The following is a 19,565-nucleotide window of genomic DNA, read 5'->3' as shown; positions in this document are numbered from 1 at the left end:
TAATGGATGTCACCAGCTATTAGGAAAGCTCAGGTGGCTCCATTTTCCAAGGAAAGGTATTGTCATAAAACTCTTCATTTTTTAATGAAATGTTTGCTCATTTATACCTAGATGGTAATTTAAGACTTCAGAAGTCTAAACAGATTAGAACTATAGTTGGAAATTATTCAGTGCTAAATAGCCTGGAAATCTAATCTCAAGAATCTCACCTGAAAACAGTAGTAATGTAACTACTCTAACAGGTCATTTTATTAGAACAACATGAATTACTATAAAAACAATTTCCTCAAAAGAAGTGGTTGAAAGAATTTAACTAAAAAATCAAATGCATGCTTGAGCCTTGGTAACAATCTCTCTTTTAAAGTGAAGAGGAGTACACCTTCTATTTTCAGTTTGCATCCCAGACAAATACATCTTCTCAAAGAAATATACATAAAAGGAATGATTATAACAGAGGTTGTTTCTAAAGTATAGTCCATTTCACGTTCAAATGATATTTACTAGTTCAAAATGCAGAGCCATTAGCTGTTAACTATCCCCTCAAAATTCAGAACAGCTTCTTCTTTCACGAGGCTCTTAGTCTAATATCCTGTGGAAGAAATAGGCTGAGTTCTGGCATAATTAGTTTATTTTGGTCCATTGTTACCCTCTTTTTAACTTGGTAAAACTTTGGTCAAAAAATAAATGCAATACCATCTGTGCAATGATTGATCTAGCATGTGTTTATTTACTTAGAGCTCCACCAACAAGAATTATTTATATGCAGGTTAGGAAAGAATGGAGCTAGCAATTATTTTCTAGCAAAGCAAATTCCTATAATTTTAAGGAGACTTTTATGGTTCTATTTCTCCCTTACTTAGATATGAAATTTTCAATATATATTTTAGATTAGCTGTTTCCTCTTTCATGGAAAAAAAAAGGTGGTAAGTCACCATCCGGAGTGCTGACACTATACTTTTAGTGTCATGAACATCATATAAATGTAATTACATCAAAACAAAAATTACTGACAAAAATATATATTTTTAAATAAAAGTGCTTCCATACAGAAAAAAGTAAGTTTAAAAATCTCTGGGTCTAAGGGATATGTCAAACGTACATTGGAGTTTCTTATATATTTTATTTCACCATGGAGACAAATCACCTGACAGTCAACTTCTGAGGCCACAGTACAGAGTAGTAGCAAGGTAGAAATGTTGTGGTAGCCATGTGCATGAGAATATTTGCTGTCTTTGAAAATGTAACTATTCTAAGGATATCATCTGTTTGGTTTGTAATGACCTTTATGCATAGATTCATATATTTAGTGGAATTTTCTAAAGACAAACAGCATGTACCAATAGCATGTGCCTCATCAGTTCTTCTTTGTTATAGATGATAGGAAGTTCCCATCTGTGGTTGCATTCTTTTTTTTTTTTAATTTATTTATTTATCTTGAGAGAGATAGAAAGAGAGAGAGGGAGAGAGAGGCAGAGAGAGGGAAAGAGAAGGAATCTCAAACACGCTCCACATTGCCAGCATGCAGTCCAATGTGGGGCTTGAACACACGAACCGTATGTCCAATGGTTAACCAACTGAGTCACCCAAACACCCCTGTAGTTTCATTTTTTAGCCAGGGATTATTGATACAATTTTCTTATCTTCATTACCAACTTTTAAAACTGGCTTTGATTTTAATTATTCCACTCAAATAGATTTTGGTCACAATAATTTTTTAAATTTCAAATCAAATCACCTTTCAATCATTTGCTTATATAGGTGTGTCTATAAGTATGAATGAATTGTTTATAATAAGATGGCCTTATTATTCTCATAGTATTTTTAAACCCACTTTAAAATAGAATGTAGAATCCCATTGTAGTATGGCTCAACAATGAAGGTATATAATTAATTCATGAGTTAAATCATTGTTCCTTAAAGTAGCCATCTACATTATAGTCAGCCATAGAATTTTTGGCCTATATGCAGAGATGTATAAATTTCTGACTTTGAATATTAACATTATTAAGGCATGTAGTTTTTATGGTTCTGTTCTTTTTACTCAAATGCATGCGTGCACACACACACATATTTGTATAACTATCTTTATCACAGGTGAGATGAATGGAAGCTTAAATATTGTAGAAGAAAAGATCAGTAAACTTGAAAAGATAATTATAGAACCTATCTAAAATGAAATAGAGAGAAAATAGAGAAAATCTGTGGAATAACTTCAAGTTGCTGTACATATGTGTAACTGGGGTCCCTGAAAGAGGGGGGAGGGCAGAAAATATTTGAAGTAATAATGCCTGTTTTTCCCAATTTTATGAAGATTAAAAAATCCATACTTAAGAATCACAATAAATCCAAAACAAAGAAATATGAAGAAAACTATCTTAAGTCTTAGCATAGTCGTATTGTTCTGAAGCATTATGAGAAGGGGAGGAAAGATTATAGGGATTATTAGCAGATTTCTCATCAAAACAGTGCAAGAGAAGACAATAGAGCAGTATTCCTCAACTCTGGTTTCATTATTACTCTCACCCAGAAGTCTTTTTAAATACTTTTTTTTCCTAATCACTCCTGACTGATCAAATCTCAACACCACAGATATACTGTATGTCTGTTTAATATATACAGATATACATACAGGTATCTGTTCAGCACTGTATATAGTGTGGCTCTTTTGAAGAACACAAGCCACTGTCATATGATTTTTCCCTCTCCTCCACCATCAACTGTCATTTTCTTGAGAGTGACATTGCCCGTGCTGAGGATACATACAGAAAGTAACATCTTGAAATTAATGAGAGAAACCCAACAAAATTACCTTTCAAAAAAACAAAGGAATGATATACTTTTTTCAGATACAAAAGTGCAGAAAGACTTACTTGCTAATAAAGCTGTGCTTGCAGAAATATTAAAGGGATGGTGGGGGAAAAGTAATTCCAAATCAAAATCTGGATCTACATAAAAGAATGAACCACAGAAGAAATGACAACTGCATCTGAAAATGGAAAGACTATTTACTTTATTACTTAATAAGTCTTTAAAAGATAATTGAGTAAAGAAAACAAATACTGTTCTGTGGAGTTTATAGTAGTGGAAATAAATAGCAAATAAGCATTAAAATTCTTAAAATAATGGCCATTAGTAACTGGTTTGAAGAAAATAAACTGATGTGATGGTTTAATAATTGACCACAATGAGTGGAGGAATCCAACTTTTGTTGGAATGATAAAGTTTTCTCTGGGGATCCAAGAGAGTCAACCATAGGGAAATTCTAAGGTCGGAATGATCAAGGCAAAAGAAATATCTAGTACAAAGACTCTAAAAAAGAAACTACAGAAAGAGATCATAGTGTAGTGAGTTGCGGTGTAATGATAAAAGACAAGGTTCAAATTGTAAGCAGAAACCTCTGAGTCCTTGCAGCTCAGAAATGGCTTTTGGATTTCATTCTTAAGAGTAGCAGACAGCCAAAAAGAGGATTCTAACCAGATAAGTTACATTATTAAAAATTACATTAAAAGTTACATTATTATAAGTTACACTATTAAAAGGTGACTAAAAACTTCATGGATTAGATTCTTAAAACATGAGATATATTGAAATATGTCAAAGTTTCTCTTGCATATTGTCATAGCTTCTTAAGGATTTTAGTCTAGGAAGAGGGAAAAACATGAGTAAATATTATATTTCACTCTTAGGAGAGCAGTGCTAACGAGTTCTGAACTCTCCCTTGGCAGAACATGAAGATTTTCTAGAAGTAATAATTGGGCTAAAATCAGAATAATGTTTAGGTGTCAACTCTGTAGAAAAAAAATACAGATTGTGAGAAGAATTCAAAACAGAGTAACCATATTCAGTAAGTCTCTAGGGTTAAAAGGACTTTATCTTGGAAAGACTGGAAAAAGAGAAATGAGGAAAAACGTGGGGATTAGACTGTAAGGGAATAATATTTTGACACATGTCTTGACTGAGTTTGATATACTCAATGATATCATAATAACATAGTTTACATCTAAGTTCATGCATTTGGCCATCCAAAAAGAGTATTATCTTATTTCCCATTAATTAGCACACATGTTAATCACTTAAGAATGTGACCATTAATATTTCATTACTATAACTCCAGTACTGGTATATAGCTTTCATACCAGACTTTATACCAGAGCCTTATCAAAGCCAATACTTCTTATTCTCCCTAAACAGCCTGATGTTTACATATAGCTTATTACACAACACAAAGACACAATGTTATCAATTATCTATTAGATATAGCACAGATAACCTAATATACTTACTTGTGTTTTTTCCCTGGTCTTAATTTTTTAATTAAAATTAGCATAATATTATACCATATCATTTCTTGTTTTCTATCAGTCTATACTCCCCTACTCTTATAACCCTCCCCCCAAAAGCAGAACCTGCAGTTTATATTTATAGATTTCTAACAATTCTTCACAGAATTTTGGGGAAAAATTAAGATCACTTAAAGCTCGTTTGAGGGCGCCTGGGTGGCGCAGTCGGTTAAGCGTCCGACTTCAGCCAGGTCACGATCTCGCGGTCCGTGAGTTCGAGCCCCGCGTCAGGCTCTGGGCTGATGGCTCGGAGCCTGGAGCCTGTTTCCGATTCTGTGTCTCCCTCTCTCTCTGCCCCTCCCCCGTTCATGCTCTGTCTCTCTCTGTCCCAAAAATAAATAAAAAACGTTGAAAAAAAAAAAAAAAGGCAACATTTAAAAAAAAAAAAAAAGCTCGTTTGAAAAGATTTTATTAATTCTGTATTATTACTACAGAGCAAGGCGCAATTTCAAAATATTAATCCGTAATTTCTCCCTGTGTTTTCTTGACTGATTTGACCCTTTCCCCCCTCAGAGAAAGGTTAATGTAGCTAAGAGAATTCCATGGTCAAATACTGCCTTAGTTTTTCCAAGGTTTGGTACTTAGAGGGAAATACAAAGAACTCACATCTTGGAAAATAAAAATAAGGAGAAAATCTACAGTATAAAAACCAGGGTGTGCTATCCTCAGACTAGATCAGAATGGAAGACAAAAATTGTCAAAACGGAAATGGAGGGTTTAGATGAGGTAGAGCAGTTTTGAAAAAGGGTTTGAGGGGCATCTGGGTGGATCAGTTGGTTAAGCATCTGGCTTTGGCTCAGGTCATGATCTCATGATTTGTGAGTTCAAGCCCCACGTCAGGCTCTCTGCTGTCAGCACAGAACCTGGAGCCTGCCTCAGATTCTGTGTCTCCCTCTCTCTCTGTGTTCAAGTCTCCCCAACTTGTGCTCTGTCTCTCAAAAATAAATAAAAATTAAAAAAAAAAGACAAAAAGAAAAAGTGTTTGAGCCTCAAGTGGAATGAGCCACAAGTGGAATGGAACAGTAGAAAACCAGTGAGGACTGTGTAATCTAAGAGGAAAAAAAAAAGTTGAACACTTCTGTTTCTTAATAGACCTTAGAAAAGTAGCCAAGCCCCAATCTAGGAATATAGGTATGATAGGTCTAGAACTGAGTTTACTTGGTTCTCACTTGCATCCATATAGCATGAATGAAGCCAAATAAACTAAAGAGTGGCAATGACTTAGATGTCATGTGACATCCACAGAGGTACTCTCATGTTCTGTTGTGGTGTGGAAGCAGATGAAGTGAATGCCAGCAAGGAATGCTGCTAAAAATAAAGGAACTATTCACATTTTAACATGATATGGAGTGGAGACCCTGGAATGGACAAAGGAAGGATGATCAGATGGGATGACAAGTCTTTAGTGGTTGTCAACTGAGACTGAAGGCATAGAAAGACCAGATATTAACTATGAAATTCTTGCCATTATGCAATATATTAGAAATTATGCACAATCCCAGGGATAGGGGAGGGAATTGAAATTAGCTTTGGTTAAATATTTTCCTCTCCACTCTTTCAGTAGGGGACTTAAAAGGAAAATTATACAGAATTATAAAAAAATAAAATACATTTCTTGAATATTTATGTTTATGGTGTGAGACTTGCACCTGCTATGAATATACTCTCTGTTCCCTCAGAGAAACATTCCACGTTATTTTGGAACAATGAAGTATAAGGCACATGTCTAGGTTTGCTTTTTCTTGTATACCTAAAAAAGTCAACAAAACTCAGACATTTTTCTTAACACATTTTTTCCAGATGATACTTTTTGGTTACCAAATGTATTACTTAAATTTCAAAATCAAACCCCTAAGTATCTCCTTCTTTGTGAAAAAAAATAAACTATTCTAAAATTATGCTTATAGTTGAGATCTTTTTCACTTATATTCAGCTCATGGAATATAACTATATTAAGGGCTCCTAACTTAGGTCCTCATGCCATTAGGTTATATGATATGAATCCACTTCCTATCTCTTTAGTTAAATTAGCAGTTCTAACCAGATATTCTATTAGAATTTATAGAGTAGTCATGAAAATAGCACTTAATCAGAAACTTAATATAACTAAATGTTAGGTGGTAATATACTTTAGAATTCATTTCTAGGTTTTTATCAATCAGTTTATATCAAATTACATACATTTGCTTGGGCTATCGCACTTGATCTATCTCTGAAATCGCAGTCTAAAAAATGTCTTTTTTTGATTATATCTTATTTTCCAATTTACTTATTGAAGTACCTCTACTGCAATAATTCTTTGATTTCATCAAGATTTCTAATCCATGGATTATGCCACTTTATCATTATTAATCAGGCCTCTCTGGGGTTCATTTTTCCTTGTCTAACCTACAATTCATACTCCATCATTATCATTATTTCTTTGAAAAGCCTACCAAATCTCTTTTATTTCGCATTAATAGAACTCACCTGAAGATATGAAAGTGATTTAAATACCAATATCCATTTATTTTCTCCAGATTTGTACTTTAGCAAATAACTGCTCAGCTGACCTGAATTAATTCATGTTACACATTTTAAACAGGTCCTCAAAACTACTGAACTTTAATAATGCTTTCTTGTTGGGCTCATATTATACTGCACGATATACTTTCTTCTGTCTCTTAATCCTAACCTTCTTCACCTTTAATCTGAACTAAAGATTTATCTTTTAACTCACTGACAAGTTAGAAGTCAACAGTAGCCGGTTTCCTCCACATTCTGCCACCAAATCTACAAATTTATCCCACACTTCCCTTTCTCTTCTAGACTACAATTTTGAGTGTTACTCTTCTTTTCAAAAGCGGTCTTCCCTGCATTTCTGTGGATCTAATCCATTTTCAAAAGGTTCAGTCTTTTAGTCATACCTTTTATTTCTTCCCTGCAGAATTTTTCCTCTCCATTTGATAAGCCCTACAAGCATAGAGCATATTCTGATAACTTCTATTTGTTCTGTGAACTATGCTTTCATTTCAGTTATAGCCACATTTATCTGACCCCATTTATTTGCTTATTCTTGTTTTTAAATATTTAATTCCAGTATAGTTAACATACAGTGTTATGTTAGTTTCAGGTATGCAATATAGTGATTCAACAGTTCCACACAGCACTCAGTGCTCATCACGACAAGTGCACTCTTTTCTGTTTATTTTGGATGATCCCCTACCCTCCCATTTATTAACAGACTTTATAAATGGTTTGTTTTCACAAAGTTCCCATGTCTTCATTTCCTGATTTTATCTCTTTTCCTTGAAGGTTAACTCTACCCCCAACATTCCATCAAATCTTCTCTTGTTAAGGTTATCAATGACATTTTTACTGCAGGACTCAGTGAATGCCTTTTTCCTTCTTGAAGTACTCTCCTTTCTTGGCTTCCACAAAACCCTTGTCTTTTGGATTTTCTTCTATTGCTCATCCAATTTTCTTTTTCTGGCTCATCCTCCTAAACTGAATCTTTAGTTGTTGAAATCCTTAAGATTTGGTGTTGGGTCTTTTAAGTATTTCTTTCTCATTACTTCTCAGTAATCTCATGAATTTCAAAGAATTCCAGTGTCCTGTCCATGCTGATGGCTCAAAAGTTTTATTTTCTTTGTACTGTTTCTTTCTAATTGCATATCTCATAGACAACTACCCTTTAGACAACATCTCTAGTTCTTGATATCTTTTTTTTAACCTCCCTCTACTTTTTTCTTGTTCATTTCAGTAAATTACCACTACCACCCTCCTGAAGCTAGGAATTCAGGGGGAATCCCTTCTTATTAAGCAGTAATTTAAATAACTATTTAATTTATATATAACCATATTTGTAATAATCTGTTTATGTTAACAGTGTCTCCCTGCCCCTGTCCTTTCAACAACAAGTCGTACTGATTTTACCTCTGAAATGTATTGATTACATCTTTGCATTGTATACTGGTGATATTTTAGAAATCTGCCAATTTTTAGATTCCTTTACTACATGATTTATCTTGGGTTGCTGTTAACCATTATCTGAATCACTGCAGTTACCTCCTGTCAATTTGCTTCAATTTCTTCTCTATGTAGCAGTAAAAGTGATTATATATATATATATATATATATATATATATATATATATTATTTTTTGGCAGAGCGCAAGTGAGGGAGGGCCAGAGAGAGGGGGACAGAGGATCCAAAGCAGACTCTGTGCTGACATCGGTGGGCCCAATGTGGGGCTTGGATTCATGAACCACGAGATCAGAGATCATGACCTGAGCTGAAGTCGGACGCTCATTTGACTGAGTCACCCAGGTGCTCCAAAAATGATCTTTTTAAAATGTAAGTTGGATCATCTTGTTTCATTGCTTACTAGTTTGAATTGTTTTCCAAAGTTCTTAGAATAAAATTGAGCATTCTTACTATAGTCTGCTGAATTGCTGAAATCTCTTCCAAGTTAGATCTCTATCTCCTTTCCTGATCATTCCTAGTCATACCTTTTATTTCTTCCCTGCAGAATTTTTCCTCTCCATTTGATAAGCCCTACAAGCATAGAGCATATTCTTCATTCCTTTCCTTTCATTGATCTTTTCTCGTTGCTGGAGTATGTAAAATTATTTTAATATTGATGGAAATGTACTTGTTGGATCCCTGTCTTTAGTATAAATGCACCCACAGCTTCCTCTTCATCTGATTGTCTGAATTTCATTTTTGTCTCCTCTTACTTGACCTCTATTCAAGAGTCTCCCTGACTACTCCATCTAAAGTAGGCTTTTCCGGAGTGGCCCGGACGCTGAAGCGCTCGCGCAAAAAGGCGCAGGGGGTCCGCGAGTCCTGGCGGAGCTGGCCAGCCCGCGGGGCGGGAGGTCGGAGCTGTACCTTTTTGCGCGACCTCGCGACGCTTTGCTTTTCTTCGCTCCATATTGGCGTGTTTTGTTCCGTCTCCCCCTCCTGGGCTCAGGTTGTAACCACAATCACGCGACACCCTAGCTCCCTCACGCGCTCCTTTTACGGTCCCACTGGGGTCCCCATTGTATTCCAACCGTTCAAATTCCTTAAATAAGCTGCGGGAAACACTGGGAAGAACTCTCCGAAATGAAAACAAGTATCGGCAGCAAAAGTTCACCTTCCCGTAGTCGGCAGGATTTGAACCTGCGCGGGGAGACCCCAATGGATTTCTAGTCCATCGCCTTAACCACTCGGCCACGACTACTGCTGCTGTTAATTTTGGCAGTGAGATCTATGTAGACTCTTCACACGAGTGTGTACAGTGTAACAGGCCCTTCTGCGCTGCTGGAGCTGGATCAGGGAATTGACCCGGAGATCATGGTCAGGGAGGCCAAGGTTCAAATGCCAGGAGAGCATAGATAAACATCTAACATTAAACACGCTGGAGGCCAAAAAACAGTTGGATAACATTCAAAGTACTGAAAGAAAAAACTGCCAACCAAGAATCTAAGAAAACTACATCAGGAGTTCCGGAAGATGGCGGCGTAGGAGGACGCTGGGCTCACCGCGCGTCCTGCTGATCACTTAGATTCCACCTACACCTGCCTAAAGAACCCAGAAAACCGCCAGAGGATTAGCAGAACGGAGTCTCCGGAGCCAAGCGCAGACGAGAGGCCCACGGAAGAGGGTAGGAAGGGCGGCGAGGCGGTGCGCGCTCCACGGACTGGCGGGAGGGAGCTGGGGCGGAGGGGCGGCTCGCCGGCCAAGCAGAGCCCCCGAGTCGGGCTGGCAAAAGCGGAGGGGCCGGATGGACTGTGTTCCGACAGCAAGCGCGACTTAGCGTCTGGGAGGTCATAAGTTAACAGCTCTGCTCAGAAAGCGGGAAGGCTGGAGGACAAAGGGAGGGAGAGCTGCTAGGCCCCCGGACGGCAGAGCTCAGCTTGGCGGGGAACAAAGGCGCTCGCCAGCGCCATCTCCCCCGCCCATCCCCCAGCCAAAATCCCAAAGAGAACCAGTTCCTGCCAGGGAACTTGCTCGCTCCGCGCAAACACCCAACTCTGTGCTTCTGCGGAGCCAAACCTCCGGCAGCGGATCTGACTCCCTCCCGCTGCCACAGGGCCCCTCCTGAAGTGGATCACCTAAGGAGAAACGAGCTAAGCCTGCCCCTCCCGCCCCGTGCACCTTGCCTACCCACCCCAGCTAATACGCCAGCTCCCCAGCACCACAAGCCTGGCAGTGTGCAAGTAGACCAGACGGGCCACACCACCCCACAGTGAATCCCGCCCCTAGGAGAGGGGAAGAGAAGGCACACACCAGTCTGACTGTGGCCCCAGCGGTGGGCTGGGGGCAGACATCAGGTCGGACTGCGGCCCCGCCCACCAACTCCAGTTATACATCACAGCACGGGGGAAGTGCCCTGCAGGTCCTCAGCGCTCCAGGGACTATCCAAAATGACCAAACGGAAGAATTCCCCTCAGAAGAATCTCCAGGAAATAACAACAGCTAATGAACTGATCAAAAAGGATTTAAATAATATAACAGAAAGTGAATTTAGAATAATAGTCATAAAATTAATCGCTGGGCTTGAAAACAGTATACAGGACAGCAGAGAATCTCTTGCTACAGAGATCAAGGGACTAAGGAACAGTCACGAGGAGCTGAAAAACGCTTTAAACGAAATGCAAAACAAAATGGAAACCACGACGGCTCGGATTGAAGAGGCAGAGGAGAGAATAGGTGAACTAGAAGATAAAGTTATGGAGAAAGAGGAAGCTGAGAGAAAGAGAGATAAAAAAATCCAGGAGTATGAGGGGAAAATTAGAGAACAAAGTGATACACTAAAAAGAAATAATATACGCATAATTGGTATCCCAGAGGAGGAAGAGAGAGGGAAAGGTGCTGAAGGGGTACTTGAAGAAATTATAGCTGAGAACTTCCCTGAACTGGGGAAGGAAAAAGGCATTGAAATCCAAGAGGCACAGAGAACTCCCTTCAGACGTAACTTGAATCGATCTTCTGCACGACATATCATAGTGAAACTGGCAAAATACAAGGATAAAGAGAAAATTCTGAAAGCAGCAAGGGATAAACGTGCCCTCACATATAAAGGGAGACCTATAAGACTCGTGACTGATCTCTCCTTTGAAACTTGGCAGGCCAGAAAGGCTTGGCACGATATCTTCAGTGTGCTAAACAGAAAAAATATGCAGCCGAGAATCCTTTATCCAGCAAGTCTGTCATTTAGAATAGAAGGAGAGATAAAGGTCTTCCCAAACAAACAAAAACTGAAGGAATTTGTCACCACGAAACCAGCCCAACAAGAGATCCTAAGGGGGATCCTGTGAGACAAAGTACCAGAGTCATCACTACAAGCATAAAAAAATACAGACATCACAATGACTCTAAACCTGTATCTTTCTATAATAACACTGAATGTAAATGGATTAAATGCGCCAACCAAAAGACATAGGGTATCAGAATGGATAAAAAAACAAGACCCATCTATTTGCTGTCTACAAGAGACTCATTTTAGATCTGAGGACACCTTTAGATTGAGAGTGAGGGGATGGAGAACTATTTATCATGCTACTGGAAGCCAAAAGAAAGCTGGAGTAGCCATACTTATATCAGACAAACTAGACTTTAAATTAAAGTCTGTAACAAGAGATGAAGAAGGGCATTATATAATAATTACAGGGTCTATGCATCAGGAAGAGCTAACAATTATAAATGTCTATGCGCCAAATACCGGAGCCCCCAGATATATAAAACAGTTACTCATAAACATAAGCAACCTTATTGATAAGAATGTGGTCATTGCAGGGGACTTTAACACCCCACTTACAGAAATGGATAGATCATCTAGACACACAGTCAATAAAGAAACAAGGGCCCTGAATGATACATTGGATCAGATGGACTTGACAGATATATTTAGAACTCTGCATCCCAAAGCAACAGAATATACTTTCTTCTCGAGTGCACATGGAACATTCTCCAAGATAGATCATATACTGGGTCACAAAACAGCCCTTCATAAGTTTACAAGAATTGAAATTATACCATGCATACTTTCAGACCACAATGCTATGAAGCTTGAAATCAACCACAGGAAAAAGTCTGGAAAACCTCCAAAAGCATGGAGGTTAAAGAACACCCTACTAACGAATGAGTGGGTCAACCAGGCAATTAGAGAAGAAATTAAAAAATATATGGAAACAAACGAAAATGAAAATACAACAATCCAAACGCTTTGGGACGCAGCGAAGGCAGTCCTGAGAGGAAAATACATTGCAATCCAGGCCTATCTCAAGAAACAAGAAAAATCCCAAATACAAAATCTAACAGCACACCTAAAGGAAACAGAAGCAGAACAGCAAAGGCAGCCTAAACCCAGCAGAAGAGAAATAATAAAGATCAGAGCAGAAATAAACAATATAGAATCTAAAAAAACTGTAGAGCAGATCAACGAAACCAAGAGTTGGTTTTTTGAAAAAATAAACAAAATTGACAAACCTCTAGCCAGGCTTCTCAAAAAGAAAAGGGAGATGACCCAAATAGATAAAATCATGAATGAAAATGGAATGATTACAACCAATCCCTCAGAGATACAAACAATTATCAGGGAATACTATGAAAAATTATATGCCAACAAATTGGACAACCTTGAAGAAATGGACAAATTCCTAAACACCCACACTCTTCCAAAACTCAATCAGGAGGAAATAGAAAGCTTGAACAGACCCATAACCAGCGAAGAAATTGAATCGGTTATCAAAAATCTCCCAACAAATAAGAGTCCAGGACCAGATGGCTTCCCAGGGGAGTTCTACCAGACGTTTAAAGCAGAGATAATACCTATCCTTCTCAAGCTATTCCAAGAAATAGAAAGGGAAGGAAAACTTCCAGACTCATTCTATGAAGCCAGTATTACTTTGATTCCTAAACCAGACAGAGACCCAGTAAAAAAAGAGAACTACAGGCCAATATCTCTGATGAATATGGATGCAAAAATTCTCAATAAGATACTAGCAAATCGAATTCAACAGCATATAAAAAGAATTATTCACCATGATCAAGTGGGATTCATTCCTGGGATGCAGGGCTAGTTCAACATTCGCAAATCGATCAACGTGATACATCACATTAACAAAAAAAAAGAGAAGAACCATATGATCCTGTCAATCGATGCAGAAAAGGCCTTTGACAAAATCCAGCACCCTTTCTTAATAAAAACCCTTGAGAAAGTCGGGATAGAAGGAACATACTTAAAGATCATAAAAGCCATTTATGAAAAGCCCACAGCTAACATCATCCTCAATGGGGAAAAACTGAGAGCTTTTTCCCTGAGATCAGGAACATGACAGGGATGCCCACTCTCACCGCTGTTGTTTAATATAGTGCTGGAAGTTCTAGCATCAGCAATCAGACAACAAAAGGAAATCAAAGGCATCCAAATTGGCAAAGATGAAGTCAAGCTTTCGCTTTTTGCAGATGACATGATATTATACATGGAAAATCCGATAGACTCCACCAAAAGTCTGCTAGAACTGATACATGAATTCAGCAAAGTTGCAGGATACAAAATCAATGTACAGAAATCAGTTGCATTCTTATACACTAACAATGAAGCAACAGAAAGACAAATAAAGAAACTGATCCCATTCACAATTGCACCAAGAAGCATAAAATACCTAGGAATAAATCTAACCAAAGATGTAAAAGATCTGTATGCTGAAAACTATAGAAAGCTTATGCAGGTAATTGAAGAAGATATAAAGAAATGGAAAGATATTCCCTGCTCATGGATTGGAAGAATAAATATTGTCAAAATGTCAATACTACCCAAAGCTATCTACACATTCAATGCAATCCCAATCAAAATTGCACCAGCATTCTTCTCGAAACTAAAATAGGCTTTTCCATAGTGATCTCTAACCTTTCTGGTTTATTTCTTAGTTCTTATTTTTCCTGAAAGCATTTTCTTCCTCTTTTATTTGTCTGTCTGCTCAATTAGAGCATATATTCTATGGATTTGAGTAATCTTCCTTCTGTTTTATCATTTTTTCTCCAATATTTTTATTGATGTCTGTTATACTATAGATGTTCCATAAATATATGTATTGGCTGAATGGATTTTCATCAAAGGTAATTAAGATAAATAGCTATTATTATATCTCATGGATATAGAGCTGGGCCAGACATTTTAAAGTGTTTGTCTTATCTCTTGTAACCACCTCGCTCAGGTAGTAGGATGACTAGATTCCTAAGGATCTTTCAGTCTTCCTACTTGTAGTAAGTTTTGCTAATTTACCTTTGCTTTCCAAATAATACTACTGAAATTATGGCCTAATCACAAATTTTAGATCCTATTTGCAATTTCGATATACTTTCTTCCACTTGGGAGTGGGATGGTATTATTAAGAAAACACCTTAAATAGGTGCTTTATTTTCACTAATAACTGATTCAAAATTTTATCATGATCAGTCTCTGGTTCTTTATTATAACACAAATTATCCAAATTAAACCAATCTAGTGGTTTAAATTAACACTCATTTTGTTATTATTCTTTATATTTTGTGGGTCTAGAATTTGGGCAAGGACACACAGAAAGGCTTGCCTCTTCTCCACAGTATACAAGGTGTCAGTGGCAATAGCTCAAACAATTGGGGACTGGAACAGCTGGGAAATCTCTTTTTTATGTAGTCTCAAGGCCTCTTTTGGTTTCTTCATGTGGTCTTCTCTCATCGTGTCCAACTTTAGGGAAGTTGGGCTTTTTACCCGGCTGCTCAGAATTCTCAGAGCAATTGGTCTGAGAGAAGAAGAAAACACAAGTCTCATGGCCAGGGCTTAGAAGCAGGCACGTTATCTCTTCCACTGTATGCTGTTTGTCAGAGTGGCCACAGAGACTGCCAAGATTCAAGAGGAGGACGCATAGGTGAATGCCAGCAAGTTGAAGTCATCTTTAATCAGCTAAAATAAGGGGCTGAGTTTTAATTTTAAATGGAAAGACATTAAAAGATAAACAAGAGAAGAACAAGTCTGTCTTACTATTTATGTTATTGAAAAGTCACACGGACATTTCTGTCAATATGTAATTGACAATTTATCTCTTTGCAAAGTTGAAGCATATAATGTATTTGCCTCATATTCTTTATTGAATGTCCATTCATTTCAATTTTGGTGTTTCAAAATGTTGGCAATTACTGGTATGTACCCATATGTTTTTGTGTAATTTAATCTTAAATAATGATTTGGCTGATACAATAGAACTCCTCTAAGTATTTTAAATGTTTTGTTTTATGTAATCCTCATAACAAACCTATAATCCCCTTATATTATTTAGAAGAATATTTAATGGGGGTTAATGAAATTGCACATTAGGTTAAAAAAGTGTGCCTGTAGTGAAGTCAGAAGGACATCTCTTTAATTTTTCCTGACATTTATACTGACAACTTTGAATTGAGTCCTAATCCTGATTCTGTGAGTACAGAAGCTATTAACTTTTAGACAAATGTTAGATTAGCAGATCTTTAAATTTCCTATTGGCTATAAAACTTCATAAGGACTTACATTCTTAAAAGATATAAAATGTCTTTTGAAGATCAGGAGAAAATAATATTGGGGTTAGTTAAGTCACGTTATTTAAATAGATGGCAAATTAGAAAGTAGGACTTATGTTGGAAGCTAAAATTCACTTCTACTTATACCTGGCAATGACTAGTCGTGTCTCTGGAATCTGTTGTCTATCTCTTGATCCATCTTCTGAGCCATATTTCCTTTTTCATGAAAGTTGGTATGTGTTTGCAATGGAATAGTTTCCTCAGTCTACTTCCTGCAAGTAGAATTTTGGATGTCTAAAGGACGATTTCATTTTGTACTGCTTCTGCTTCTTTCAGTTCAAGCTGGCATCTTGCTGAATATGGGAATCTTTTCCAACTTTGTAGATCTCCCAGGAATCTTATTTGTGTCCACACCATTTGAGAAAAAAGTGCCAGTAGATTTCTTTTTTTGAATAAGCCTTTTTCTAACTTACATTTATCTTAAGGAACAAAGCCTTATAATGCATAGATGTCCTATTTTTATTATGTTTTTAATTGAGAGGATCTGTGAATTAGAGGAAAATGATGGAAATATATAATAAGTATATTTGGAGTTGCATGAAAAGATAAGGGTAATACTGAAGCAAAAGTAAAACTTGAGATGATCCTGCCCAAGAATTATCCAAAATTGATGAAATGAACTACTGTAAGAGTCTTTAGTCTGACTGAACTTTACTTTCAGACACCTCTTTTGTTCTTTCTAAGGTCTTAACAGAGGATTTTGTAGTTATACTAATAGCTTCATGTTTTAGACCATGCAACTGGATAAATTATACATTGCTTAATAGCAAATTATTCAAAAATTTTGCTACTTAAAACAAGCATTTTTTATCTTACAGAATTTCTGAAAATTAGAAACCTAGGAGTGGCTCAGGCTGTCTCATGAGGTTACAGGTAAACTCTTAATAGGGTAGCAGTTAGCTGAAAGAGCTGAAGGATCCACATCTATGTTCACAACCATGGAAGTTGGCGGAAGCTTCAGTTTCTTGCTTTGTAGGCATCTTCGTGCAGCTGGCTTCATGACCTAGAATGAGTGACCCAAGGGAAAAAAAAAACAAGATGCCACACTGCCTCTTAATGACCTAGTCTTAGAGTCAGAAACATTAATTCTGCTCCATTCTATTAGTTGGAGCGGAGCCACTAAATCCAGCCAACACTCAGCACAGGGGCATAGATATCAGGAGTTGGGGATCACTGGGGTCATCTTGGAGGCAGAGTACCACAATGCGTTTCATCAATTTTGGATAATTCTTGGGCAATACCATCTTAAGTTTTATTTTTGTTCCATTATTACCCTTATCTTTTCATACAACTCCAAACACACTTATTATATCTTTCCAGCATTTCCCTTTTCTCAGTTTTCACCTTCTTTTTTTTTTTTTGCTTTGTGCTTCAATCTCTATTAAGCCTACTAATATGTATTCTAAGTTTTAAATGTTTTCCTCTGCTGTCTAACCAGATGTTAAACCCATCTATTGAATTTTAGTTTCAACTATTGCCTTTTTTAGTTTTAGGATTTACCTTTGGCTACTTTATTTATTCCTGTTTATTTTGTGTGTGAAATTCTTAATTCTTAAATTTTCATTTAATAAACATACTGATCCTTGGGTTTTAAAAGTAATTATCTGTTATTTTCTACTTGTCCATTTCTCTTGATTTGTGATAGTTTTATTTTGTCTGCTTATATGACATATAAGTTTTACTTTACATGCTGTGCATTGTGTATGAAAAAGAATACAGACTTTGCACGAGGGTATCTTCCTCCAGAAAATATTTATTTCTCTTCTAGTAGATAGAATATGGGCATATCACCTGCCCAGATAGTGCTGGTAAATTTTGTTTGCCTTTTTTCCTAGAGTATAGCACTTCTAAGGCTGAGCTGAACAGTTGGGTTGTTTACTTGGCCCCCTCATACTTGAAAGCCCCTAAACTTTAATTTTCATCTCCCCAGTATGGTAAAGTTGCGAACACTTTTGGATAGCTTTTAGAAGCTATCACTTTGATTTTCACAAATATTAGCCCAGACTTGAGCATTTTGGGAGTAAACAAATAAAAATAAACTGCTTTCAAAGTATTGCAATCATTCTCTGGTTTCCTTTTCTCTGAATCTTGACCCATAGAGTTAACACTTGTTTGTTAAACTTCAATGCCATTTTTTTGTCTCCCCAGCCTGATGAGATTGCCGCAAGTTCTAGTTCACTGCTATGTTTCTGCTCTTTGCCCCTGAACAGCAAATAATCAAATGTCAAGCCTGGGAATGAGTGGAAAGTTAGCATTAATGTGACTCTATTTCTTTTCCTTCAGAATGTTTGTCTCAAATACTGCCCACTGTGTTTAAAACATGATGCCTTCACAAGACTGTTTTTATTAACCAGATTTTATAGTTGTTAAGTTATGGGGAGATTTAGCATATCAGTTATTTCATCTTTGCCACAAGTAGAAGTCACTTCAATTTCTTCTAACAAATATGCATATTTAATATACAGATATGTAGTTTAAATTTTTTCCTAACCGATAATCAATTCTTAAAAATGTTGAGTGCAGAAACCCAGATATGGCTATGGTTCCATAGAATATACTGGGAGCCAGAGAATAGATACACTAGTTGGAGACAGCATCACGATACAATCTGGATAAGGGCAGAAGAAATTCTTTTCTGGTGGTAGACATTAGTTCCTCTGATACTTACGCTATCAAGTTGACTTCTAGCCAACCTGCTGAAGCAGTATAATAAGGCCACGAAATAGCATATTAAATTCTATTTTCTTAAAGAAGATTTTACTTGGAACTACCAAAACCCAGAGGAAGAAATATATTTCATTGGGATTAATGGGTAATGTCTATTGAATGCAAAAAGTTAAAACTACATTATATCTACAGTTGTAAACACTCTATCCAAGAGAGGATGTGATTATATTTATAGATTCTTGCTTTGAACTGCATATAACTTTCTCAAATGTCTCTTTGGGCAATGAAACTTTCTGTGATTTCCTAAAAATAATTTTATTTTTGGGTCTGAATTTTTTTAAGTAGAAAAGTTTATACAATTTTGTATTTCTAATATAACTGAAAAGTAACATGACAATATAATAGTGCTTAAAGAAGTAAAGGTAAAATGCATTATAAAATGGCAATTGTCCTTTAAGAAAATATTATAACATTAAACATTTTTATACTCAAGATCTGATTTTCTACTGCATTAATTATAATTCCAACTCATTTTTAAAAATTAATTATTAAATTTAGAATTTATTAGCACACTAAACAGATGCTGTAGTCACTTTCCACAAAACTCTGACAAAAATCAAAATATATTGGGGTGACTGGGTGCCTCAGTCAGTTAAGGCATCTTACTCTTGATTTCATCTCAGGTCATGATCTCATGGTTTGTGAGTTTGAGCCTCACACAGGGCTCTGCATTGACAGTGCAGAGCCTGCTTGAGATGCTCTCTTTCTCCCTCTCTCTGCCCTTCCCCCATTTGCACACATGAGTTCATGTGTTTTCTCTCTCTCTCTCTCTCAAAATAAATAAACTTAAAAAATATATAAATATATCAACATGTCCTACAAAACCATTACAACCTGAGTTGCCATCATGCAATTTTATGAATTATCAACTTTTTCAGCCTCATCTTTTACCTCTTCATATTGCTTACTTCTCCCTAGCCACTAGAATAATCC

General features: G+C 36.8%; 1 long non-coding RNA gene and 1 other non-coding gene across 2 annotated transcripts in view; one reads left to right on the top strand and one right to left on the bottom strand.

Annotated features, from left to right (window-relative positions):
* Window positions 1–19,565, top strand: part of LOC131507537 (uncharacterized) — a 143,872-nt gene that overhangs the window by 118,004 nt on the left and 6,303 nt on the right. The window lies entirely within an intron of this gene.
* Window positions 9,465–9,546, bottom strand: TRNAS-AGA (transfer RNA serine (anticodon AGA)). The gene has a single exon. It is a non-coding gene; the product is annotated as a tRNA-Ser (tRNA).

The sequence above is a fragment of the Neofelis nebulosa genome, chromosome 3 (assembly GCF_028018385.1).
Source record: "Neofelis nebulosa isolate mNeoNeb1 chromosome 3, mNeoNeb1.pri, whole genome shotgun sequence".
Lineage (NCBI taxonomy): Eukaryota > Metazoa > Chordata > Mammalia > Carnivora > Felidae > Neofelis > Neofelis nebulosa.
This window is presented reverse-complemented; position numbering and strand designations above follow the sequence as displayed.